This window comes from Herpailurus yagouaroundi, unplaced genomic scaffold (genome assembly GCF_014898765.1).
Source record: "Herpailurus yagouaroundi ecotype Mexico unplaced genomic scaffold, PumYag 159, whole genome shotgun sequence".
NCBI lineage: Eukaryota > Metazoa > Chordata > Mammalia > Carnivora > Felidae > Herpailurus > Herpailurus yagouaroundi.
This window is the reverse complement of record NW_024412400.1, coordinates 74,180,468-74,207,107: the sequence shown is the minus strand read 5'-3', so window position 1 is coordinate 74,207,107 and position 26,640 is coordinate 74,180,468. Positions and strand designations below refer to the sequence as shown.

Sequence of the window (26,640 nt, the reverse complement as noted above, 5' to 3'; positions counted from 1 at the left end):
TTGAAGATCTATTGTGCCTTAAAAATCAGGCATGGACATAAAGAGAAAACATGGATCAACTAGGGTAAGGCAGGTTGGTCTCTTAAACTATAATCCTTTCTAGTAAGGGGTTCCCCAGGTTTTGGAAAGTGGCCTATCTTTTAACATTTATTTATTTTTGAGACAGAGAGAGACAGAGCATGAATGGGGGGAGGGCCAGAGAGAGAGGGAGACACAGAATCTAAAGCAGGCTCCAGGCTCTGAGCTGTTGGCACAGAGCCTGATGCGGGGCTCGAACTCACGGACCGTGAGATCGTGACCTGAGCGAAGTCGGACGCTCAACCGACTGAGCCACCCAGGCGCCCCAAGTTGCCTGTCTTTTAAAAGTACCTTGAACTATCAGAAAAATTTTCTTTAGAATTATAAATCATTATTAATAATTACATGTAGATTTTGAACTAAGTGGAGATGGAAAAGCTGATCATGTGTTCCTTCAAGACACTTGGGTTGAGAGCCGTGGTCGAGAGACAGAAACAAGAAAATCTCCTTTGATTTCAAAAACTGCATTATATTTCTTTCTTATCCTGCTTCAAAACTAAATTTTCTATACTTCACTTACATTATTAAGAAATATAGTTGTTTGATAAAAATGACCCAAACTTTTTATGAGAGCTGAGGTAAGTATGGAAACAATTTTGTTTTAGCTATTAAAGTATCCCCTCATTCAGTCGAGTGCGTTAAAGATGGGGGAATAAAGTAACATTTATGTTCCCCCATAAATATGAAGGACACTGTCTTGAGTCACTGCCTATAGGCTTATCAACACTGACATCTGGTCCTGAAAGCCTATCCCATTGTCAAAAAGAGACACTACATTTGGGAATTCTATGATTGACTGGATGCAGAGACAAATTCAAATTCTAATACTGCTACTCCCAAATGAATTTCTGAATTTCCCATACTGGATGTGTGATTCTGAAACAGGCAAGACTGATTCAAATAGTGTGTGTGATAGGACCTGGGAAAGAATAGAAATAGAAAGTTCACCCTCCCCCACCGGATTGTAAACCCTAGGAGGACAGGCCCCTTGACTTCTTCACAGCCATGTCCCTCGGGCTTAGCGCAAAGTCTAAGAAAATATTTATTGAATCAATGAATTGATGTATGAATTTTCCTGGTATACTTGTATTTTTTTTTTTTTTTGAAGCATAGAGGCTTTAGCATCTGGAAGAATTTATTTAAAGCTCTTTTTAAAAAAAAAATACAGTCTGTAACTGTGTAATCTCGTGTGAGCACAAAGAGGAAAAGAGGGAAAAGGGGACTACACGTCAAAATATGGTCCAAAAACCCAATTCAATGTGTAGTTAATGTCTACTTAATAAAGTTATCTCCCTCATAATGTTTCGTTTTAAAATATGTACATCAGAGTTCTCAGAATCACCTGGGGCCAGTATCTACCAAGTCAAGCCCTAACAGGACCAAGAAAACAATGAGAAAAGAGCCAGGAACACAAAACAAATCTCATGTACGAGAAGGTCATGCTGGTCAATCGCCTCTATTTCCCTCTTTGCCCAATGTCATTCTCCCACCTTTCACAGCCTTTGGCAAGCCCTGCTACTCTCCCCTCATCATTCACTGTTATACCTAATGTGTCACACCTTGCTTAGCTTTGGGTCTCTGCATTCTCCTTCCACCCCACCTAGAACCTTTTGATCCTCACATGTAGGCTGCCTCCCTCTTCCTGTTTTAGGTACCTTAGGCATAAGAAATTCCAGCTTTCTTGTCAGTGCTCTGTCTACAAGGCAACAGTAAGTTTTGAATGATTTTAAGACCCTACAACAGTTTTCTCATCTTTATCTCTTTGGTCAAGTCATCAGCTACATGTAAACATGCACACATGGGCATATGCATGGGTATACATGTTAATGTATACACGTACATATACAGAGACACACATACACATACACACACATCTTGCATAACCAATTATGGACGCTGAAAAACCATTTCCCTGATATCAAATGTCTAAAAACTCAAATGACTATTTGTTATAGTACAGCACTATGATGATTTCCATTCATATTGACAGCCCTTGACAATGCAAGACATTCATGTGTTTTACAGTAGAGCAAAGATTAATCATTTCTGAACAGTTTTAATGGCCAATGGATTTGAATCAGGTGAAATTTGGCAGTTCAATCCTGAAAGATGGTTAACTGCTTAACTCCTTCTAGGCACATGCTTAGTGACTGAATGTCCACAGATGCTTGAGAACTGAGATTTCTCAATGACACCTGAGTGAGGTCTTTACTCATCTCTAAATGGACTTTATTGGGAAAAAATGAAAAAAACCCTTGTAAAACTAACTTAAATTCTCATCTATCTATCTACCTGTGTACCTTTCTTTATGCATCCACCCATGACAAATATAAAGTTGTAGAACTGCCTGGAATCTATTACATGCCATGTAAGAGTTCACTATTGTAACACAGAGTGTCATGGGCAAGACTTACTGTTCGGTAATGTGGCTTTTGCCAAGGCCTGAGTTTTCTCCTCCTGTTGTCTGCTTCTGTATCTAGTGTTGTCTCTTTTTTCTTTTCCATGTTACTTGATCTGTACTAATTTTGTCTTCTGTATTCACCACTGAAGTGTGAACTGGAAAATCAAAAAGCACATAGCACTCTAGGCAAATACTCTGAATTCAATTAACAAAACATTTAGATTTTTTAACCTTAATGATAATAATGTATTCACTGGTTTTCTTTTCGCTGATATTAATGTTATATAAATTTCTGCACCCAGAATGAGCTCATCTGACACCTTGCAGTGATGCTCCTCAAACTTGTCATGAAGACTTTCTCAGGACACCCTTGCAAGCCTATAAATGAGTCTCCAACTGGCAGTGGAAGACTATTTAAGAGACTTCAGCAGGCTTAGACAAGGAAAGAAGAGCTTCCCACAAAGCGCTTTTCCTATCTCTCTTATTCCCAAATCATGCACCTGAGACACATAGTTTGCTATCAGCAAGAGAGCAGAGGAGAGAAAATATAATTTTAATTATCATATATGTGCTATAAATTGCACAACTATCAGCTATTTTGGTGATCTTGAATCTCAATACAATAGTAGGTTCTCAATAAATGTTTATGTCATAAATAAATCAAAGTCAGTAAAGCAGATTTCATTCACCAGCACATCTAATCTTGCATCATTCTAATATAAGTGGAAGTTTGTTGCATGAACTTCAACTGCTTTATACGACTTCACAAACAGAGAGAAACAAGCATTCTAAGGTATTCACCACCTGAAGCAAATACAGGCTATGATCTTAACAGGATCAGTTATGGAACTGAATGGTTCAGAGAGGACAGTGACATTAAAGTCCATTCCAATATGATTTGATCCTACTGTTAGGGTCGTTTTACTCAACACCTAAATCAAAGAGCCGTTCCCTCCTATGGCAAGTGTTATACCTCCCAGGATAAATGAAGGCCCCACTTTGTAAAGTTTCACCATTACTTAGTTAACTATTCCTTAAATAGATACTACCCAAAATAAGTTATTTCCTTTCTTTTTAACTAAAACAACAGGCAAAGTAACAAATAAAAATCGCAATATATTGAAATCAAAGGCATCCAAATTGGCAAAGAAGAAGTCAAACTTTCAGTTTTTGCAGATGACATGATACTCCACATAGGAAACCCAAAAGATACCACCAAAAAGCTGCTAGAACTGATACAGATATTCAGCAAAGTCGCAGGATACAAAATCAATGTACAGAAATCAGTTGCATTTCTATACACCAATAATAAAGCAAAAAAAAAAAAAAAGAGAGAGAGAGAGAAATGAAGAAATCGATCCCATTTATAATTGCACTGAGAGCCATAAAACACCTAGGAATAAACCTAAGCAAAGATGTAAAAGATCTGTATGCTGAGAACTAAAGAAAACTTATGAAAGAAATTGAAGAAGTTACAAAGAAATGGAAAAATATTCCATGCTCATGGATTGGAAGAGAAAATATTGTTAAAATTTCAATACTACCCAAAGCAATCTACACAGTCAATGCAATCCCAATCAAAATTGCGCTGGCATTATTCTCAAATCCAGAACAAACAATCTTAAAATTTATATGGAACCACAAAAGACCCCAAATAGCCAAAGTAATGTTGAAAAAGAAAACCAAAGTGGGAAGCATCACAATCTTGGAGGTTAGCCTCTACTATAAATCTATACTCATCAAGACAGTATTGGCACAAAATCAGACACATAGACCAATGGAATAGAACAGAGAATCCAGAATTGGACCCACAAATGTATGGCCAACTAATGTTTGACCAAGCAGGAAAGAGTATCCAGTGGAAAAAAAGACAGTCTCTTTAGCCAATGGTACTAGGAAAACTGGACAGCAACATACAGAAGAATGAAACTGGACCACTTTCTTACACCATACACAAAAATAAACTCAAAATGAATGAAAAACCTAAATGTGAGACAGGAAACCATCAAAACTCTAGAGGAGAAAACAGGCAACAACCTCTTTGACCTCAGCTGCAGAAACTTCTTACTCGGCATGTCTCTGAAGGCAAGGGAATAAAAGCAAAAATGAACCATTGGGACCTCATTAAGATAAAAATCTTCTGCACTGCAAAGGAAACAATCAACAAAACTAAAAGGCAACCAACAGAATGGGAAAAGATATTTGCAAGTGACATATCAGATAAAGGGTTAGAATCCAAAATCTATAAAGAACTTACCAAACTCAACACCCAAAAATCAAATAATCCAGTGAAGAAATGGGCAGAGGACATGAATAGGCACTTTTCCTAAGAAGACATCCAGATGGCCAACAGACACATGAAAAGATGCTCCACATCACTCATCATCAGGGAAATACAAATCAAAACCACAATGAGATATCACCTCACACCAATCAGAGTGGCTAAAATTAACAACTTAAGAAACAACAGATGTTGGTGAAGACGTGGAGAAATGGAAACCCTTTTTCACTGTTGGTGAGAATGCAAACTGGTGCAGCTGCTCTGGAAAACAGTGTGGAGTTTCCTCAAAAAATTAAAAATAGAACTACCTTACGACCCAGCAATAGCACTACTAGGAATTTATCCAAAGGACACAGGAATGCTGATTCATAGGGGCACTTGTACCCCAATGTTTATAGCAGTGCTTTCAACAATAGCCAAATCATGGAAAGAACCCAAATGTCCATCAACTGATGAATGGATAAAGAAGATGTGGTTTAAATATGCAATGGAATACTACTTGGCAGTAAGAAAGAATGAAATCCTGCCATTTGCAACAATGTGGATGGAACTGAAGGGTATTATGTTAAGTGAAATTAGTCAGGGAAAGACAGATATCATATGTTTTTACTCATATGTGGAACTTGAGAAACTTGAGAAACAGGAGACCATGGGGCAAGAGAAGGGGAAAAAAAAGTAGTTTCAAACAGAGAAGGAGGCAAACCCATCAAAGACTCTTAAATACAGAGAACAAACTGAGGATTTATGGGGGGCAGGGGGAAATGGGTGATGGACATTGAGAGGGCACTTGTTGGGGTAAGCACTGGGTGTTGTAGTTAAGCAATGAATCATAAGAATCTATTCCCGAAACCAAGAGCACACGGTATACACTGTATATTAGCTAACTTGACAATAAATTATATTAAAAAAATAAAAAATTTTTAAAAATCACAATATATGTTCATTAAAAAAAATGCCATGGACTATGTAGTAAATGCTTTCTTTCAGTTTAATTTAACCAAAAAATTGAAATAAAACAGTGTAATGCATTTTAGTCATGCCTTCCTTTTTATTTAAGTACAGGTCCCTTCTTATTCTTCAAAACATAAAAAGGCTGAGCAGATTAAGTAATGAAAAGGAGCATGTTCCACCTTGTGTTTCATAAGCATTGACCTCTAAGGAGACTAGTGAAGTCTAGCTTTTTACCTAGAAAATGAGAGCTTGGAAACTCAGAGGTCACAGACCAACACCCTGAGGCTGAACTGGCCCAGGTACAACAGGCCAACATGTATATATGAGATACCAATATTTAGAAATCATAGATTTCCAGAGAGCCTGGGTGGCTCAGTTGGTTAAGCGTCCAGCTCTTGGTTTCGGCTCAGGTCATGATCTCTCAACTCATGAGTTCGAGCCCCACATCAGGCTCTGTGCTGACAGTGTGGAACTTGCTTGGAATTCTCACTCTCTCTGTCTCTCTCTGCCCCTCCCCTGCATGCTCTCTTTCTCTCAAAATAAATAAATTAATTAAAAAAAAAAAAGAAAAAGAAATCATGGATTTTCTATAAAAACTATACACTTCTACTACTTTCTCAAAAAACAAAACAAATGAAGAAGTGGGTTCTGGGCTCCTCAGACCTGGAGGCTTCCCCCCTCTAGGTGGGAGGTCAAAACTGAGGAAGCCTAGGTGTTCCCAGGTATCTTCAGTTACACACATTTCCTTCAAGCTACTGTAGAAATAAGTAGGCCAAGCCCAACTTGTCATTCTTGTCAATCCTGAGACCTAGACCAGGAACAGAGAAAAATCCAGATACAAAAGGATACAATTCTACCATCTTGAACTTTTGCTTACTTATCCATTTTACAATTGGTAAGAGCACATAACAAATCTCTAAAATGCCAAAAGCTGTTCTCAGCATAAATGGCCACATTTTAATCAGCCCAATATTCACACTGAAACAGAATTATTCTTTGTTCAAGTTTGGTCTGCTAGCAAACCTCAACAGGTTGGGAGATCTTTGAGAGGAGGGAAACGTTACACCAGGCCTATTCGTCCAGCACCTCACACCACAACAGCCCTGTGGGGTGATGAATACATGGGAGAAGGGGAGGTGGGCTGAGCCTCTGAGGGAAGAGTCCAAGTTGGAGCAACTACAGTTACTTTTGTTTTCATGCATAAGTGAATGACTTGTCGCAGCATCGTTTAAGGACATACAAAGGAAATTTGAACACTGAGGTCAATTCCTAAAATATTCAGATTACATTGCTATTTCACAAAATGGATTTCGGAGCCCAAATTACCTTAGTAACCGGCTCCATGCATTTCATAACCTGCATTACATCAACCACCAAATTTAGGAAAGAAATATTTAAACAGTAAGAAATGAAATGTTTCTTCACCGCAATTGATTTTCCTTATCAAGAGGTTAAAATCACTGATACTTTTCAGTGAGTGAAAAAAAAACAAATGCAACTTTCGGTGAACATAAATATTTTTAAGAACAAAAACCACTTAAATGTAAAACTGAAATTGGTTTGAAGTGATTCACGAAGGCAGAAATAAAAATCACAAATAAGCATTCGGAATCTGAAACAAATTCATTTTATGAAGCAAAACACATGGAATCAAATATTTTTCCATAGCAGTAAAATATGATTTTCCTTAGGGAGCTTGGAAAATTCTCTCCAAAGTTCTGATTGATAAGCTTTTTAAGAGAAAGGCTGCTTTTTGAGGTAGTAAATCGCCTACTGACATTCTCCACAAAGCTTCAGTGTTTAATACCAAGCTGCTGGGATGCAAGTACAAAGACATCAATTATCCCAAAATAGATTGGGGCAGAGTCCAGTTCACTTATTAGTCCTTTAGGCTATGTCCACAGGGGACAGAGAGAAATAGAGATTTGGCAATCAGCTGGTTAATTTGATCATCGCAGACAACTGCGTTGTATAATTTAGGTCGGAAACATACCCTGACCTGGTATTCCTAATTTGGAACATTCATCAAATTAATCAAATAATCACCAATTCTCAATTTCACTATACCCTGTAAACAAAGTCCTAGCATCAAGCCTTCACTTACAATTATAAACAAAATGCAACATAATCTGGGCAACTGCACCATTTAGGGGTGTCCCATTTTCTACATAGCCCTTCCAAGCCATCTTCATTCTCCACAGCTATCAGCCTAATTCTTCTTATCCCTACTCCTTTCTGTACAGATGCACTTGCCTCCTACCGTACAAAGAAAATGGAGTCCATCTAATAGAAACTCCCTCAGCTCCCCATTTCTCAACACAACACATATACAAACACCCTTCTTAACTCCTGTCTCAACAGGAGAGCTTTCTTCTTCAAGAGTACCTTCTAGCACCTTCTCCAGATCTCATCAACACTACTTCTCAGGAAACTTGTTCATTCTTCTTTATCTTCAACCTTTCCCTTTATACTGGCTGAGTCAACTTAGCATATAAACAAATGAACCCTCTCTCAGGTGAAAAAGGTAACTTTGTCTTCCACTGTTAAGAGTTTAAATTAGTGGAGGGGCGCCTGGGTGATTCAGTCGGTTGAGCGTCCCACCCAACTCAGGTCATGATTCTTGCGGTTCATGAGTTGGAGCCTGGCGACAGGATCTGTGCTGGGAGCTCAGAGCCTGAAGCCTGCTTCAGATTCTGTCTCCTCTTCTCTCTGTGCCTCCCCCACTCACACTCTGTCTCTCTCTGTTTGTCTCTGAAAAATGAATAAACATAAAAAAAATAATTAAAAAAAAGTTTAAATTAGTGGAAACCTCTCTGGAAAGCAATCTCACAATAAGTATCTAAATACCATAAAAAGTTCAGGTCTTCTGACTCGACAAATTCCTCTTCCAAAAATTAATTCTTGAAAAATGGTACAAATTATGGACCAAGCTTAACTTCAAATACACTTCTGGAGGTGTCATTATAAGGAGAAATATGAAAAGAAAAGCTAAATATTTAACATTAAGAGGAAGCTTTCTAAAGACTTTTTAATGTTAGAGGAAATATCAAGTGGAAAAGTTATACAAAAGAAATCGAAAGCCTGTCTGTAAGATCTAGCAGGTGAGTGCAATAGGGGTATGCCACAGGGTGAAGTAGAGGTCCTCTGCAAGTGACACTATTCAAGCATCATGAGATAAGTGTCTGTCTGCTTCACTGCTCCATCCCTCAGCAACTAACGCAGTGCACATGGTAGACAGCTAACAAATATTTGTTGAATGAATGAATGAGAAGTTTTATCTCTGTCTAATTAAATAACTCCATATGGAGAAATACCCAGGGTGCAGTGAGGGAGGAAAACGGTCTAGCCAATTAGACTTGCCAAATCCACCCTGGTAATTAATGCAAGGACAGATGCTAACGCCAGTCCTCTGTATGTGCAAAACAGAACCTGTAATCACTAATTTGGCCTCTTCCCAGCTTGGTTAAAATGCATGGAAAAGACTGGAAGGAAATGGTTAAAAAAAGCATCAGTGTTGGGGTGCCTGGGTGGCCCACTCAGCTGAGTCTCCAACTCTTGATTTTGACTCAGGTCATGAGCCCATGGTTCATGGGTGGGTTCAAACCCCACACGGAGCCCCCCCAAGGAGTCCCACATCGGGGTCCACACTGATAGTGCACAGCCGCTTGGGATTCTCTCTCTCCCCCTCTCTGCCCCACCCTCTGTCTCTCTCTCAAAATGGATAAATAAACTTAAAAAATATTTCTAAAAAATTTTTTAATGCTTATTTATTTTTAAGACACAGAGAAAGAGAGAGACAGAGTGTGAGCAGGGGAAGGGCAGAGAGAGACGGGGGCACAGAATCCGAAGCAGGCTCCAGGCTCTGAGCTGTCAGCACAGAGCCTGACACAAGGCTGGAACTCACAAGCTGTGAGATCATGACCTGAGCCGAAGTCGGACGCTTCACCTACTGAGCCACCCACATGCCCTCCCAAAAAATTGTTTTAAAGAGCAGCAGTGTTTAGAGTGGTAGGATTATAGATCTTTTTGGCTTTTTATTACCCTCCCATACCGCTCCAATATTCAGCAATGAATATATATTCTGCCTATAATTAAAAAAAAAGAAAGCTTAAAAACAAAACCCTACATTTACTCTACATACATGCACCTCTTCTCCCTACAAGGAAGCGTCCTCCCAATCCCTGGCCTTCCTTTTCTCACCCTGAGAGTCACCCCCCTGCACTAAAATTGGCCTTGCTATCATCACCAAAGAGCTCAGAGTTGTCACATTCAATGGTTACTTCTCTGTCCTCATCTGGCTGAACATTTTGGCAGCAAGTGACACTGTCAGCCCCTACGCCATCTGCTTGAAACCCTTCCCTCCTTGGGATTCCACGACAACACTCCTACCTTTTATCTTTCACTTACTGCTTGTTCTTCTCCCCTTTCTCACTCACCAAGTAATGATCGTGCCTTCCGGGATTCTCTCTTTATCCATCTTCTTACTATAGATTACCTTTAGGTGATCTCATCACACCCTGACTTCAACCACTCTGTGTTTATAACTCTCTGAACTTACTTCTCTAGACTATTCTAAGCTGTGACTGATACATACACAAGTATATGACCCACCAAATCATATATGTAACTACAGAATGTATAACCCACAAATTACCAGGTCTGAAGAATGAAAACCTGTTCTTCTGCCTGGAACCTGGATCTCTGTTCATTGCGTCCAGCCCCAAAACCGGGGATCCTCTGAGATACATCCATCTCCCTCACTGCTCCAAAACATACAAAGAGTCACTAAACAGTTTACCAAGTGAACTTTTTTCTGGACATCTGTTCTTTCATATTTTCATTTAGCATCCGTTATGTCTCTATGGGTAAAACGTGAGATAAATACATCTCTGCCCTCAAGGGCCCACAGTCTAGTGAGAGAACAGACAAATCTGTCATCATGACATGTTCAGTGTTGTGGGTATATACAGAATGCTATGGCAATGAACAACTGGGTGAATCATAATGAGTATCTTGGCAAAGGGTTCCTGAAGGACAAAGTTCTTCAATCCAGGCAGTGGTGGTAGGAATGAAGAAAAGGAAATGATGGGCCTGTGGATATTCTGGATGACACTGAAGGAGTGGTCAGAGAGGACTCTCAGGTTTCCGGCTTCAGTGACTCGGCGAATGGCCCTAACCCCTCCCTACCGCCACCAACACCAAGTGTATGAAAGACTGTAGGAGAAGCAAGTTTGGGAAGTAATGAGTAGTTGGAACAAGGTAAGCATCAGATGCCCAGCATCCATGCATGTGTATTGTTTTCGTTTGTTAAATGAAAAAAGCACAGAGATGAAGAGGATGTGTAATATTCTACTCTTTGTGTAAGGAAGGGGAAAAAATAAGAACCCACATTCCTATTTGTCACTAAATACAAATAAATTTGGATTTGCTGAAATATGCATAAAGAATGTCTGGAAAGATACATAAGAAACTAAGAGCAGTGGCTGCCGGTGGAGAAATGAGAGACAAGGATGGGAAAGACCCTACTCACTCCCTTTTACGCTTTCTGGGTTTGGATCATAAATGAAGTATGATTCAAAAGATACTTGGGGGCACCTGGGGGCTCAGTCGGTTAAGCATGTAACTCTTGATTTCGGCCCAGGTCATGATCTCACGGTTTGTGAGATCAAGCCCCACATCGAGCTCTGTGTTCGCAGTGTGGAGCCTGCCTGGGATTCTCTCTCTCTCTCCCTCTCTCTCTGCTCCTCCCGCTGGCTCTCTCTGTCTCTGTCTATCTCTGTCTCTCTGTCTCTCTGTCTCTCTCTCTCTCTTTCAAAATAAATAAATAAGCTTTAAAAAAGAAAAGATACTTTAAGGGGAATATGGTGGTCAAGAAGTCCCACAAAACAAAGATTGAGACTACAGCTGGATAAGGAGGTCACTGGTGAGTGTGGTGACAGCAGTGTAAGGGGAGGGGGCATGGGGAGAGAGGGGCTACAGGTCTGGAATGGGAGGAGGGGAAGCCCCTTGCAGCAGGTGAAGGAGGGAATGGACGGAGGAAAGAGATTGTGGGGACAGAGCGCTCCTCTGAGAAGCGTCGGTGAGAGGTGAGGAGGTGACAGGGAGAGACTTAGAAGAAGTTAAAAAGGGTGTCTGGTATGGCTCTGGTCTTCTAAGCAGCCTCCCTAAAGTCTCTCCCTCTCCTCAGTCTGACCTTCCTGGCCACCGCGCCCTCCAGGCTCCCCACCATCTCTCAGCGAATGCCACGCTTCTTGACACACGGGTCCCTTTACACCACAGTGTGGCTCACTGCATCCGCTGTCTCTCTCCTCTCACCACAGAGCCTCACTCTTGTAGCCAGTGTCAAAGGAGTGGCATTCCCAATATTCCCATTCTTCCCTTTGCACGCTGGCATGCTTTTCCCCACCTGGCGAAGGTTCAGTCAGACATCAGCCCTCTCAGAAGTTTCCCCTGACCGCCTTCCCGCCAGGGTCAACAGCCTCTGTTCTGTATGCCAGTAACACCAGGACCTCCTCTAATGAGGGGTTCCTCCATGGTTTAACCACTTCACCGCAGCTGATCTCTTTCTCTTCATCATTTGGCAAACACTATATGCATATTGTGTGCCAGACATCGTGCAAGGTGCTAGAAATTGTTTCTGAATGAGCAACACCGATATGGCTCTGTCCTGAGGATGCTTACAAGATAAGTGAGGGAAACACAAATGAAACCAAACATTAGCTACTCACAGATGCAGTAATTGCCAGGAAGAGAAGGTACAGGATCATCCTGTAAGCTACGTGACGGCAAAAACAGGGGTTTTTAAAATTGAATTGCACTGTAAAATTTTAAACATTTAACTGAAAGTTAAAATGTAATCAGGCTATTGCTATATATCTAAATAAATTTGTATTTCGGAAAATAAGGCAGGGCAAACAACAATTACTAAATTATGTCACATGGGGGTGCCTGGGTGGCACAGTCGGTTGAGCATCCGACTCGATTTCAGCTCAGGTCACGATCTCACCCGTTCAAAAGATTGGGCCCCACGTCCGGCTCTGCACTGACAGTGTGGAGCCTCCTTGGAAGTCTCTGTCTCCTTCTCTCTCTGCCCCTCCCTTGCTTGCTCTCTCCCTCAAAAGAAATAAACTTAAAAAAATTGTTTCTTAAATAATAAAATAAAATATGTCACACAGAAAGAAGAAAACAAAGTATTCACTAGAAGAAAATCATGACTGTCACTTTTCTGTCAATCCTTCTAATTAGTGGCAATCCTTTAAACTGATCATTTTTCTACATTACTACATAAAGTTCGCTAAAATGTTTATTGAAGCTCGAAAGATTTTTTTGGTCACACCAAAACACCCAGCTCTGCTGCCGGGTTAGCAGTGACTTCAGCTGTCTTAGCTCTTTCACTGGTTAAGTTAAATGTTGGAGGTGTATTTTCCTCACTGACCTCTGACCCTTTACCTCTGACCTTCTGGCCCTGCACACTTGTCCACTTACCTGCCTGGGGCCCTGTGCACAGACTGCTTATGTTTGGTCTTCCGGCATTTGAGCCTCCCCTCTCCTTCTTAGCCTTTGGTTCTGCTCTGCTTCTGGACTATCATGGGGGAGTCCCTAGCATGGTCACAGCCTCCTCGCAACCCAACACCAGATTCAAATGTTACTGAAATATTTTGGGTTTTTTTAATGTTTATATAGATGTATATGTATTTTTTATTTTATGTAAATGATATTTATTTTATACAAATATTTATTTTATATAAATATATATTTTATATATATATAATTTTTTTTTTTTTTTGAGACAGAGGGAGACAGAGAGAGCGAGATGGGGAGGGGCAAGAGAGGGAGACAGATGATCTGAAGCTGACAGCAGAGTCAGATGCAGGGCTCAAACTCACAAACAGCGAGATCATGACCTCAGCCAAAGTCATACACTCAACTGACTGAGCCACTCAGACACCCCTGAAATATTTTAAAACAAAGGGCAAGACTTCTGAGGTTTTGCTGGTTTGTGAACAATCAGGGGCTCCTCTCCAGGCTAATAAGCTCCGTATGTTAGAACATAAAACTAATGAGACCAAGATCACAAATTCTTCCTAAACAAGTCTGTCAGCTCTGACATTGCCTAAGGGACGAAACAATTTTGTAAGTTTCTCTATATCTCCTCTTTGACTTCAATCTGAGCTACATTTGCATTGGGAGAGATAAGATGTCTATCCAAGAGCCAAGTGACTAGAAAAAAATGAGTGGATTTTTTTTTTTTTTTGAGACCTTCTAATTGTCAAACCATGTGAATCTATTACTTATTCCTCAAAAACTCCATTTTAAAAATAAAAGTGAACATGCTCACCTCGGTGCCAGTATTAGAACTTGGAATCTAGATAACCAGGAGTTCTGATAGGAATCTGTGGTCATCATTTGCCTTGCCTCCCACCCTCTCTCTATTTCTTCCTTCCTTTCCTCCCCCACCCCCAACCCAGGTTCCCTGTTTCCTTTCATTCCTTTGTGCCTGCTGCTTTCCATAATATGGGTAAGTCCCCAGTGCCTAGAACAGTTGTTCTGCATTTGAATTGCACATGTTGTTCTTAATAAACGCTTACTATTAATCCTTTTAAATCATTTTACAGACACAGAAAATATATTCCTTTAATCCTGGCCAAACGGTTTACAAATATATCTCTTTGGTCACAAAGGTGACAGGGTAAGAATATAGAAAACAGAGCAGCACAAATCATGAGGTCATTAAATCTGGAACATGAAAGATACCAATTTGTTCATTAAGTTAACAAACATATGCTAACATCTCCCATGGGTGTGACCATGAAGTTGGAGAAACCTCTGTTTGATATCCATAGATTATACTTAAATCTACCCCCTTTAACAACGTGGATTCATTAATTCCACAAGGATTAAAGGTCCACTTTTGTGGCAAGCACTAGGCTAGACACTAGGGATACAAAGTCAAACAAGACATGGTCCGTGTCAGGGTCAGGTAGTTTGGGGGAGCTGGTGGGCTTGTTACATCCTTGGGTGCATCTTTGCCTAAGGAATGTGTGTGGACAATGTGTGTTTCTCTAAAGGAGAGAGTAGTAGTAACTACCAGGGACTGGAGAGGAAAAATGGGGAAATACTGTCAGGGACATGAAAAGTCAGTTCAATTTCAGTCCATTACCCCATCCCACCTCCCTCCCAACCCCCCCCCCCCCCCCACACACACACACAGGCACTGGTTTAGATCCACATGATGAGGGAGATTTTAGAGTGGGAATTTGAAGAACATTTCTCATGAAAGTCACTCATTGGAACACTCGAGGCACAAGCAGAGCACCTGTGGGGTCGAGGGAACAAAGTGCTTAGAGGGCTTGGGAGAACACAGTTCCTCCCCAGACACTGCCACAGACTCTGTGCCTCTGTGGAACCCTAGAATCTCAGCAGAAGAACCTTTTGCCAATGAAGCATGCTATCACAGGTACCTGCAGCTGGGCCAGAGACAAGTGACGTGACAGGTTACCAGACTAGGAAAACATTCGTGAAGTTGTTCCTACTCTGGAAACTGGAAGAGACATTAAGGGAGGTATGGTTCTACAGTTATCGAAGGGCGCATCAAGGGTCATCACAATTTGGTCCATAATCTTAGTAAGGCCTCACTTATACTCAAAGGTGGACAGAGTTTGGATCCATTTAGGTGATCTATAAATTGTGCCCACTTGTTGGGATGAGCACTGTGTCTTCTATGTAAACAATGAATCACGGGAATCTACCCCCAAAACCAAGAGCACACTGTACACACTGTATGTTAGCCAACTTGACAATAAGTTATATTTAAAAAGTAATAATAATAAAATTAAAATAAAATAAAATAATATAATATAATAAATTGTGCCCAAAGCTTTCTCCATGGAATTTCATCCTTTGACCCTGTTTCTGTCCCAGCATTACTGGGTTTTTAAAAAATAGCCAAAATATGATCTACTTACTGGTAATTTCCTTGAGGACAAGCGCTCTACCTCATTTCTCTCCGGACCCGTAGTTTCCACTATAGCACCTGTGTTCAACAAGTACTACACTGTCTTAAATAATATTTAGTAGCATCAATTCTATGGGAAAATACTGCATATTTACATTTAAAAGTTAATAGCCATTTTTTCCTGTTCAGAAGTACAACCTGTTTCTTAGTTTGGCTGTATGTCTACCAACTGACTTGTTTAGTAAAAACTATGAAAATAGGGTCAGATCACGGGATTTTTAAAGCTTCTAATACCATACATTAGGGGGTAGCATTTCAACATACAAATTTGGGGGGGGGACACAAACATTCACTCCATTGAAGGAACTATTTAAATAATAAGTTTCCTGTAAGTTTCTGAGATTCATATCTGAACAAAATCTTTCAGGTCTCAAAATAAGGTTATTTCTATAGTACCGTGTAGCAGCAGAATTGCAGGATCAAAAGGCATGAACATTTTAAATTTCAGTAGATATTGTCAAGAGCTCTCCAAAAAGCTTGTAACAATGTACATAACTGAAGGCAAGTTCTTACTTTATCTGACCTGTCCTATATATGGGAATAAAAGAACACAACACTCAGTTAGTAGCTGGCAGACAAAATCAAAAGTATCAAAGGCTGTAAACATAAACAACTCTCCTCTTTGTATGCCCCCCATCCTCACTGCAAGAGACACCATGTGTCCAGCAAAGATGACCAGTGCCCCAGATGGCTTTCTAGATAAGCAGAAGGACAGAGGACAATGCTGACATTTAGGCTGACTAAAAGCAATTGTTGAGAGTGAGACCTTAGAGATAAACCAAAAACCATGAACCTTTTTCTATCTAGTCCATAAAAACACACATATATGCCCAAAAATAAATGAACAAGGGAGGTTATTAAAGCATAGTTTATAACACCCCCCAAATTACCTACAGGTTTTTCACTAGGACACTGAATGCTCTGCAGACATCAAAAGGATAGTAGTGTCCAAGAGATGTCTCTGAGGAATTGCTAAAAACAATCTGAAGAGTATGACCCATCTGTTTATAGGTACGATCATGTGTGTTTGTGTGTGTACACACGTGGTGACAAAGGAGAGGTCTCGCGTGACACACACCAAATTGCTATCACTGGTATCACCCCTCCTCCTTGAGGAGGATAGAAGGGATGGAATGGGACAGTGGCATTAAGGGGCTTTTCCTTTGCTTTTTAGCTCCGTATACTTATGGAAGTGTTTGTCTATCCTTTACTTGTACAAATATTTCATGACAGGTAGGTACTACTCCTACAATTATTTCATAAAGTGCCATTTGATGGGTCACTATGACATGTCCTATTCATGAGGAAAAAAATTGTGGGCACAATGAAGCTCTCGTTTTCCCCAGGGACATGGGCCAGAGATTTCCACAAGTGCTGTCAGGTCAGCACCACAGCGCTTGGTGATTAAAACATGCTACTGAGCTGCCATTGACCATATAATCTAGTTCTCAATAGGATTCAAATATATCACAGCTTGACTCAATTCCATTTTATAGGATACAATTTCACCCCAAGCCAGGACTCCAGACCCCCTAGATAACAGATCTGAGAGGCTGTGCCGTGAGGCAGATGGAATTAATGCACTGGAACTAGTGGGAGATGAGAAGGTTTTGTTTTTTTTTTTTTTTTTTTTTTTTCTAGCACATATTGATTTGAATGACAAAATACCTCCCCCTAGAAAATCATCTGAACCATAACGTGGTACACAGTGGAAATTCTTTCTCCTTAAAATGTTCATTCAGAAAACTCAGGCTGAAAGCCTCACCAAGGCTTGCCAAAGTCTGCCCGTGTGTCCTGGAATGTGAACCCACTTACCATGGCTCCAAGTGCAGAACCAGCATTGGTCAACTACTAAGGAGTGAGCCACTGATGTAGTGTGCTCCCAGGCGATACAAATCCACCAGCACTTACTCTCTCAATTTTGAAATCCAAAAAAGCTCTAAAATGGAAACTTGGTAAATAATTCATTTGCCCCCAGAAGTAACCAGACCTGAATTCAAGTGGTAGAAAACCCGATGTGAACTAATAGAAGCCATTTATAGTCTTTATTTTACATATTGTAATATTCAGTATGTTTAAAATATTAATATATCCATGTTATGTAATAGTAGTTATCTTGACCCTCAAGAGAAATTATATTCATTCTGGAGATTCAGTATACTATCTTCAAAGAAAAAAATTTTTTAACTATTCACTTAAAAATATATCTGGCTCAGGGCACCTGGGTGGCTCAGTCGGTTGGGCATCCACTTGGGCTCAAGTCATGATCTCACGGCTTGGGAGTTCAAGCCCCACATCAGGCTCTGTGCTGACAGCTCAGAGCCTGGAGCCTGCTTTGGATTCTGTGTGTGTGTCTCTCTCTCTCTGCCCCTCCCCCGCTCATGCTCTGTCTCTCTGTCTCTCAAAAATAAACATTAAAAAAATTTTTAAGGGGCGCCTCAGTGGCTCATTCGGTTAAGCAGCCGACTTCGGCTCAGGTCACGATCTCGCAGTCTGTGAGTTCGAGCCCCGCGTCGGGCTCTGTGCTGACCGCTCAGAGCCTGGAGCCTGTTTCAGATTCTGTGTCTCCCTCTCTCTCTGACCCTCCCCCATTCATGCTCTGTCTCTCTCTGTCTCAAAAATAAATGTTAAAAAAATTTTTTTTTAATTTTTAAATATATCTGGCTCTAAGAGTTTCCAATAAGGGATGAAGAACTATATGTGCTCTGATCAACGAAGCTTTGAAAGAAATGAGATTGAAGTTTTCCTAATAATCAAGAGCAATATAGTGCTTGAACATGCACATGCACACACACACACACACACACACACACACACACACAGAGAACCTTGTTAAGAGCTAACAGATAATAGCTTCATTACCCAGAGAAATAAAATGAGTTCCAAGGAATAAAGAGAAGCAAGTGGAAATATGCCATATCAAAACAACTAGTAATAGGAAATGACTTTACTGCTTTGGTACTGAAAGATATTGCCCTACATTTGTTAAATGATGCAACAGAGAGAATATTCTATTCATGGTATAGGAAATAAATACAATTTCCTCAAAGGAAACCTATCCTGATCCTGCTAAATGAATATGATCTTACATTTTCTCTTGGGAAAACATTTTAAGGAGTCAGTAATAAAGGCCACAGTAGTTGATTCTGTAGATACACAATGTAGCCAAATTGTAAAAACTGTGAAAAAGTAGCAAAGACCTGCTCTGTAGGTTAAACTCCATGGACCCATTAATTTCAGTCAAGAAAGAGCCGATAGAAAACATTAGTTTCATCTAGTCTTTGAAATAACTTATAAAATCACCTTGTTTTTATAAAACTTCTAGAAGAAAATGTAAGAGAAAATCTTTGTGAGTTTGAGGTGAGCAAAGATTTCTTAGATATGATACCCAAGGCATCATCCATAATAGAAAAAATTTAAAAACTTAGACTCATCAAAATTAAATACTCGTGTTCTTCAAAAATCAGCACTTAAGAAATGAAATGAAAAGATAAGCCATGGATTAAGAAAAAAATATTTATAGGGGCGCCTGGGTGACTCAGTCGGTTAAGTGTCCAACTTCGGCCCACGTCATGATCTCATGGCTCCTGAGTTCAAGCCCCACATCAGCTTCTGTGCTGACAGCTCAGAGCCCGGAGCCTGCTTCGGATTCTGTGTCTCCCTCTATCTCTCTGCCCCTCCCCCACTCATGTTCTGTCTCTCTCCATCTCTCAAAAATGAATAAACATTAAAAAAAATTTTTTTAAGAAAAAGAAACTAGAAATAACTAACGTTTATCAACAGAGCAATGGTTAAACAAGATGAAGCATCCATATTATGAAAGATCATGCAGATGTAGCTGTAATGAAAACAATGAAAAGATCCCCAAGATATGCTGTTAAGTGGGGGGAAAAAAAGCATAGTCATAGGGACATAAGGACAATAACAAATAGTATAATTTACATCTAATATACACACACAAGTATATATATACTAAACTACATTAAGTTTCCTTCTAGGGAAGATTGAGACAATGAAGACAGAGTGGACTTTTATTTTTTAATATGTTCTTCTGTAATATTCTAATTTTTTCACAAAAACATGTACCACTTTTGCCATCTAAAAACACAGTTTAAATGCACCTGCTAGCCTTTGACTAAATAATCATTTCTTAGAAATACCTGCTTCTGGGAAAACCATGTTTTCCTTAAAAGGAGACTAAATTACTCTGAATCGTGTTGGATAACAAAAACAAAAGCATATAATAGAATTGTCTATCAGCCAGCATTTTGATATCCTGGTAGCTTACCAGTAATGATAATAATTACAACATGCACATAGTTTTCTACTACGACAGCCCTATGATGTGATGTTGCCACCCCTATTTTGGACAGGATTCTGAAGCTCAAGAGGTCAAGAACTGCCCAAGACCACCCAGATAGGCAGAGTGAGAATGAGGCCTATAACGTAAAATCTTATATTTTTATTCAGCTGCCTGCCTCATCAAGGATGATGATATATACATAATGGTGACCCTGAGGCACTACAGGATCCTAAAGGACTTATGAATCATCAAAGAAAGTTTTAATTATATTTAGTGTAGTTTGGGTTTTACCCATACTTTATTGTGTTATAATCCCTGGAAAGGTTTTCAGCCACGCATAGCACACACCATCACCCTAGTTCAGAATATGTGATTAACCAGAATGCCTCTGGCATGGCTGAAACATGGAGAACTTACTCCACATTGATTCACTTCATGATTTAAGTCTTTACTTTCCTCTGACAGAGAAAATACCTCGCTGCCCTACCTCCCCTCAACCTTCACCTCAGAAAACCCTCAGTTCTCTCTTCACCAAAGACCACGTCAGCCCAACCTTCCAACAGTGGGAAGGCAGAAGGGTCAGGAGGAGACAGCCTGAACTACCGCCAACAGAGGCCTTAGGGTGCGACAGCCTTGAGGCTTTCTTCCCAGCTCCCCTCCTACAGCTCCGGCTCTGGTGAAAATCTCCTGGTCACCACACCCTCACTCTGGCTGGGCATTCCCACAGCCTATACATGGGAACACTCACAAACGAAAGGCAGTGGGTGAGCAAGTGAAAGTGTATCTGAGCTCAGGCTGAAGGCCTGTTCTCATATTGCATTTGCCTATAAATTTGGAAGTGGGCTTCTTCATGGCACCAGACTACCCCAACAAGAGGACTATAATCTGGGGATTGATCTGTTCGGCTAACACAGGTTAAAAACAGACTTGTATTATTTAAAATAATTAATAATAATTTAAAATAATTAAGTGGCTAGGAGAGATAAAGTTCTAAGACTGGGAATCAGGTAACCCATGCTGAAAATAAGGCAGAACTATGTACAAGAGCCCATTTTGGAGCCAAACAGGTAGCCTGCCTTGGACTCTGGTTGGATAATTTGAAACAAGCTACTTCATAGATGAGGAAGTTGAGACATAGAAAACTTCTAAATCTCTATTCCTCAACTTCCTCTATAAAAATCAAGATAGGGGTATTACATACCTACCTTAGTAGTATGACTAAAGATTAATCCGCATAAAGTCCCCAGTACCATTCCTGGCACATAGTGGATGCTTACTAAAAGATAACATTACTATCAAACTCTCATCCTGGTTTTGCCACAAAAATGAGAACACATAGTAGATGATTCTTCAAGATCCTTCTAGGTCTAACACTTTATGATTCTACCATTGCAATTAGCAAGCTGGCAGCGTAACTTCATTATCATGACAAGTCCATAGGACTCCCTAGCTAAGGACTTCATTTCGGGGAATTATCTTGGGACCATTTCCAGGTCTCCAAGACACCACTGTTTCTGTTGCCCCAGGAGCACTAGAGGAGACCCCAGATTGTCTCCATAGTAAGTCACAACCCACGTGCCAGGCCAGGTGTCCACTGCAGAAGACATTAACCGCAAGAATGAAATGAAAAAGCACAATTCCTACCCCTACATTGTTTCCCTACATAATGCTCTTTGTGGGTTGGGAAGTACAAAACACAAAGAAGGAAGCTATCAACTATAATCTCACATGCAGCTATAAATGCCTCAGTTTACTTTAGATCTTTTGTCTATACATGTTCCTCTGTGTGGAAGTGAACTCCTTACTGATGTTAAACTGTTTCCCTTAACATTTTAGCAACAACCCATCCCCCGGCCAGTGGCCAAGCTTGAAGCTTGTAGCTCTAGGCTCCATTCACTAGCAGACACGCATTTCACTCAGCCCATCTCCTAAGTCTTGAGGGTAAAGGATTTCCAGAGAAATCAGTAGTCACCCTTCTTAAACTACTTGACCCAGGATTTTCAGAGTCCAAGGTTATTCCCAGGACACAGTTCTCCTTTAGCTCTTAATGACCTCCTTGGGGGAGGGAAGGGAGAATGGAAGGCAAAATTCCCCTCTGCCCCTGGGGTTCTACATCTGACCTTCAGGCAACGGGTATAAAAGGCTGAATGGGTATAAAGTGGGGTGGGGGGAATTATGTCCATGGAGCAGCTGGAACAGAAAAGATCCTCCTAATACCTACTGTCCATGTGGTGGCCACCTGAAATGAGTCAGGGCCCATTCAACAATATTCACCTGGTGGTCCAAGTCATAGGCCACACATACCTCTGAAAGCCTTGACCTCATAAGGACGCACCCCTCAGGCTAGGTGACTCCAGGAGAACGTCGTCTGAGATTTCTTCAGATTGTCAAAAAAGAAAAAGAGAGGGTGAGGAAAGGAAGGAGGAAAGGGAGGGAGGGAAGGAGAAAGAATTGAAGGAAAGTATGGAAGGAAGGAAGGGAGGGGAGAGGGAGAGAGGAAGGATGGATTAAACTATCTTAAGGCAGAATATGAAATAAATTAACATAAATTACAGCTTAATATTGTCAGTATCTTTGATAAACCTGATGGAAACCCCAGAAGCCTGTTTGGGGCTAATCTTTAGTCAGGAATGGCAGAGTTGAGATGCTAGTAATGCTGTTTTTATTTTTAAAAAATAATACCAAAGAAACACCTTTCCTTTCAAATATGACATCTTGGTCCAAACATGAAGTCAAAACTCAAAAATACCCACCTGCCAGCCTCTGATATTTGGTTGCTAAAACTCCAGATTCAGAAGTGTAGCCAAGAAGGGGATGCTGTTGGAAGTCAGAGGTTTGCAACAGGAGGCAGGCTTTTAAGCACCTGCCACTTCAAGGGAACTGAGAGGTTGGCAAAGAATCAGTGAGTTCATGTTGCACTGAGAGCCGGCCTGGATCATTCAGGGAGAAAAACTTCCAGTGCAGGACAGTGTGGGCACCTAAGCAGGCTGCCTGGGAACAGGTGTCAAGCCATATACCTGACCCCTTACTTGTCACATGGTGCTTGCTAGACTTGGACAAAGTGCAATGATGGCCTTGAGAGAAAATTATTTTTGTTATTTTCATTTTATTCTCTTTTCTCCTGGATTGAGCAAAGAAGTAGAATTAGCCTGCCAGGAATATTAATTCTCCAATGCATGTTGAAGTGATCCTCATTTTCTAGTAGGGCCAGGTCAAGGATAAGCACCTATCTGAAAATTCTCCTAATCTTGTAATTAGTTTGCATCTTCCATTTTATAGCAGCCTTGTATACCAAGATAGAGCCAAAAGCAGACCAAGGTAAAGGAATTCATCTCAGGTTGTAAATGTGCACTCACATGAATTATACGAATAACCACACTGACAAAATTCATTAACTAACTAATGTCCTACTACCTCAGGTAGAGTTTATTCCCTTTGAGGATATAACTTCATACTACCTACAACTCTTTAGACTTGACTTTCTAAATCTTTAGACTTGACTTTCACCTTCAATTTTCAATTTATTGTTTATGCCTTTTGGTTTTCTTTCTTCTCTGAGGCCCAAGGGTAATCCTCCCAAGGGATGGCCATCTTGAAGGAACATGGTAACCAGGTATCTGTGATGGGGACAAGGGTTTCTGTATGAGTCTCCTCAGTTAGTCAGGGCCCCTCATAATGACTTCTAGAAAGTTGAAGAATACTCTTAAAAAAAAAAAAAGTAAACACAATGGTTAAGATAGGTGGGATATTGAAGGCACCCCAAATCACTCACAGAATCAAGGTACATCTCAGCTCCTAGGACAGTTTCTTGCCCCCCTTGTTTCTCCCTCCAACTACCTAAATGGTGTCTCTGATTTTTTATTAAGGCTCTCTAATCCCCCTCTAAATGACTTCCCAGAAATCCCTTCTTCCTTTGGATCCTTAGTGCTCTTACCATTGGTACTAATATAAAATGTCAATGCCCTATGTTGGTCATTATGTCCCACCCTTTCATATAGGTTATTCTCACTTTAAAATTAAGAACGTCCTCTTAATTCCAGAAAATTTCCACAGCCCTCAGAGCAGTGGCTTGTAATGTGAAGATTGGTACCAACCGAAAGCCCCATGAGGGAGTACTGACCCACTCCTGACCTCCAGTGACCTTGCTTTATCTGTTCTCCCCCTGCCTTTATTTCTTCATCACCCACCACCTAATCTCCAGTCCTAACACCTCTCTCCATCCAACATGGAAACATTGTCCCTTTTAGTGCCAAACTCTCTCAAGTGACTGGAAACCCAAATGATATTTGTTTTGTTTTGTTTTCCAGTTTTATTTCGTAATCCTCTCATTCACAAGGCACAGAGCCCTCTCAGGTATGGTGTCTAGGTAGGGTCAAGTCCTTGGAAATACCACATCTTTCCAGTGACAAGCTCTGATGCCGAGTCTAGTCTATCATGCAAAATGCCTTACTTTGGATGATTTTTCTCTCAGGAATGTGAGGTTCATCAGCAGTGCCCAGCCTAGTCCATCAGTTACAACTGTCAGGGTCTGAATCTCAACCACCTAGAACACTCAAATTCTTTCCCCGAGTGCTTCTGGGCACCAAGCCAATCAGATGGTGAGATGTCAGCTTTGTCACCCGAGCATTCTATGACCGTTAGGAGGGTCTTCCCCATAGAGCACAGGCAGGAACCTTGAGGGAGAGGGGCATACTCCTCAGACCAATGAGTTAGAATCTTGGTGCTGACATATTCCAAACTTTCCAACCAGGAAATGGAGAAATTCCAGGGAGATTAGGGCAAGCAGGTTTCCAGTGAGGACTCTGAAACTCATGTTATACAGAGTGGCATTTGGCAGAACACTTTTTGTTTAAGTTTATTTATTTATTTATTTATTTTGAAAGAGAGAGAAAGTCTGAGCACGAGCAAGGGAGGGGCAGAGAAAGGGAGACAGTGAATCCCAAGCAGGCTCCACGCTGTCAGTGCAGAGCCAGAGGCAGGGCTCGAACTCACAAACCGTGAGATCATGACCTGTGCCAAAATCCAAAGTCCCACGCTTAACTGACTGAGCCACCCAGGAGCTGCCAGAGCACTTTTTTTAATCAAGAGGTTTGCTTCTTGTAAAAATGTTGGTTTAACATTTTACCAAGAAAGCTAGAGAGCTTTCTTGAAAAGGTGCATTGGCCAATTCCTATTAGCAATCTTGCTTTTTTTTCAAGTCTGTCCTTGGAAGACAGTGTCAACTCTAACAACACATGTGCATGTGTGTGTGGTCACCCGCCCTTCACAGGTTGCCTTGAACAGCTTGGTTTCTCTCCCCAAGCCCCACCCTTCCCCATGGACTGTAAGTTCTAACAATAACCAGTCTCCAATATATTATTGCTGAATAATTCCTTCTTGGTGGCTTTATAAAACATTTTTAAAAGAATCTGTATTGTTCTGCTTGACTCTTTTGAGATTCCTAGTATCTCATTACGTCAGGGTAGTCTTTGTTTCCTCAAGGTAAAACACACACACACACACACATACACTCACACACACACACAACAGAAACCCACATATTACTGGCCTTTTTATTTAGCTGTCACAATACCAGCAGTGGGAGAGTCACTATGTGGAGGAAACAATAGTAACATGGATCACTTCACATTAAAAAGTGCTACCTAATTATTGTTTTTAGGGGCAGCTAATGAGTGGTACTTGTAGGTGATTAAACACATTTGGGTTTGGAAGACCAATGGGGTGAGAAGCAAGCCTCCCTGCTTGGTAACAGTGTAGGGGGAGAGAGACTTTGAGCCCCGCATCTGCTTCAAGAGTCCCATCCCACCCCACCCACAGCGCCTTCTCATGGGGATTAACAATGGGCAGAAGATGCCTGGGAAGCCACCCAGCCAACAGAGCCCATTCACAAAGAACATCCTGATTTTGCTGTGTATCATTGCAGGTTCAGCTCAGCCACCACTGAGGACAAAAAAAAGCGAGTATATTTACAGCTGGTGATGCTGAATGGAAGAGCCCTGAAAAGGTCAAAGTTCAGGAGTCCCTACTCTATATCATGTGTTGTGCCAGATATTGAGGACACAAAGATAAATAATAACCCTCCTGGCCCTCAGGGAATTCTACCTGGCAGCCAAGATAGACCCATATACACTGCTAGAGACTGAATGTTCGTGTCCTCCAAAATTCCTCTATTAAACTCTGGTCCCTAGTGTGACGGTATTAGGAGGTAGAGCATTTGGAAGGTGATTAGGTCATAAGGATAGGCTCTTATGAATGGGATTCATGCCTTTATAAAAGAAGCCTGAGAATTAAGGAGTGCACTTATCATGATGAGCACCGGGTGAGGCATGGAAGTGTTGAATCACTATATTGTACAACTGGAACTACTATAACACTGTATGTTAACTAACTAGAATCAAAAGAAAGACTTAAAAAAGAGAGAGGGAGAATGAGAGAGAGAGAGAGAGGTCCAGAGAGCTCCCTTCCACCTTGTAAGGATACAATACAATGAGAAGTCTGTAACCCTCCCTGGACATGCTGGCACCCTGAGCTTGAAATTCCAGCTCCCAGAACTGTGAGAAATAAATGTTTGCTGTTTATAAGCCACCCAGTCTGTGGTATTCTGTTATAGC

The 26,640-nt window shown here is 40.8% G+C and overlaps 2 long non-coding RNA genes across 5 annotated transcripts in view; both read right to left on the bottom strand.

The window, feature by feature from the left end:
• LOC121034046 (uncharacterized) overlaps positions 1-17,242 on the bottom strand; it is a 56,570-nt gene extending 39,328 nt beyond the window's left edge. The window contains exons 1-5 of one of the 4 annotated variants that reach the window (XR_005792260.1): positions 15,677-17,242; positions 15,173-15,252; positions 12,440-12,486; positions 10,366-10,471; positions 2,493-2,634 (exon numbers count right to left, since the gene is read on the bottom strand). This is a non-coding gene — a long non-coding RNA (uncharacterized LOC121034046). The remainder of the gene's footprint in view (positions 1-2,492; positions 2,635-10,365; positions 10,472-12,439; positions 12,487-15,172; positions 15,253-15,676) is intronic. The other 3 variants (XR_005792261.1, XR_005792262.1, XR_005792263.1) reach the window with 3 other exon arrangements.
• Positions 17,243-23,420: 6,178 nt separating this feature from the next.
• Positions 23,421-24,579, bottom strand: LOC121033367 (uncharacterized). Its single transcript, XR_005791855.1, has 2 exons — positions 24,480-24,579; positions 23,421-23,731 (listed from the first exon to the last, which is right to left on the bottom strand). It is a non-coding gene; the product is annotated as an uncharacterized LOC121033367 (long non-coding RNA).
• Between the last annotated feature and the right edge of the window lie 2,061 nt (positions 24,580-26,640).